Below are 1,406 nucleotides of genomic sequence, written 5' to 3' on the forward strand. Positions count from 1 at the left end.
CAGTTGCAGGGTGGGATGTCCAGAGATAGAGGATCTGGAGAATAAATTGAAAAGCTTTTACTAAGTCTGTTTTCCAGAAATATCAATGAAAAGCAAATTTGCTTTTATTCTGTCTTTATCTTTGTTTGGTTTTGCCAGTCTGACAGCTTCTAAATTATCTTTCCCCCTCTGTCTCCACTATTGTTTTTCCCTCTTTAATAATGATCAAGTCCAAAGAAACCTGAGAAGCCCTGCTCCCAGTATCTTTTCCTGAGTCACCAGGGACCCCCTCCTTCTTCACCCCTAGGGAAGTATTGGGAACAAGTCTTTGGCATTGTCAGCTTCCACATAGCACTAATATGGCTAGCAGCCAGAGTAAAGAACAGGGAGAGTTAGAGTTTGGATGAGTCTGGTTTAAAGTCCATCGTAGACAGTCCAAATTCCCTTGACACCCTGGGGGAGGGCCCTTCTCTCCAGTTGGGCCAGATTTTATGCAAGACATTTAGTATGTCAAAGTTTCAATCTTTGGCCTTGGAGACGGGTCTTCTGGGTCTGATTTCAGCTCCGCCCCGGGTGATCCTGGTTAATGGACCTTTCCACCCCTTTCTTTTCCCCAATTTTAGACCCTTGACCTACCTACCTGACTAGAGGCAAGAATGATCGGTGCGGGACTGGGAGCTCTTAATGACACAGCAAATAGAGAAAAGAAAGGGGAGAGACTGGCACTAAACTAAACAATTTCAGAACAACAACATTTGCCCAGACCGACCCTTCACACAGGCTAACTGAAGGGTCCAGGAACCTCGCCAACGCCGGTCCCAGCCTGGCCGAAGAGCGCCACCTGGCGGCCTGCCCTCCCAACCTGGATTCTCTTTGGCCCCGCCGGAGTTCTCGAAGGCAGAGCTAGACAGGGACAGAACTGTCACCTCCCCCTCTACGTCATTCCGAGGACCCCGCCCCTGCTTGGAACGCGCCTCCTCCCGAAGGGACTGGCCCTTAGCACCTCCCCCGCAGAACGGCCACCCAGCTTCCCTCACGGCCTGCAAGCCGCTCGGGTAGAAAATCTGCTTAATGTTCCCCCCAGGATCCGCCCCACCTCGTCGCCCACAGGGAGCCCGCCCCTCCCCTCATGGGAATCTGCCCCCCCCCCGTCCTCTTCCTTCCCCTAATGGAATGTGCCGCACCGCCCTCCCTCACCCCGTCCCTGCGGAGGAAGGGGCGCCCCTGCTCTTGCTCCGCACCCTCACAGGGAGCCCCTTCCTGTCCAGAGCCTAAATCCGGGTTGGTGATGAGGCCTCCCCTCCCCTGGTCCCTGGAGGACCCCGCAGAATCACACTCCACCGCCCCGGGACCGGGCCCCACCTCTCTCCCCTTGTCCGCCAGTGGGCGGAGCTCTGCGGGTCCAGCCCCGGGGCGGGCGGTCCCAT

This window comes from Mustela putorius, unplaced genomic scaffold, assembly GCF_011764305.1.
Source record: "Mustela putorius furo isolate JIRA1106 unplaced genomic scaffold, ASM1176430v1.1 tig00003988_pilon_pilon_pilon, whole genome shotgun sequence".
Classification (NCBI taxonomy): Eukaryota; Metazoa; Chordata; class Mammalia; order Carnivora; family Mustelidae; genus Mustela; species Mustela putorius.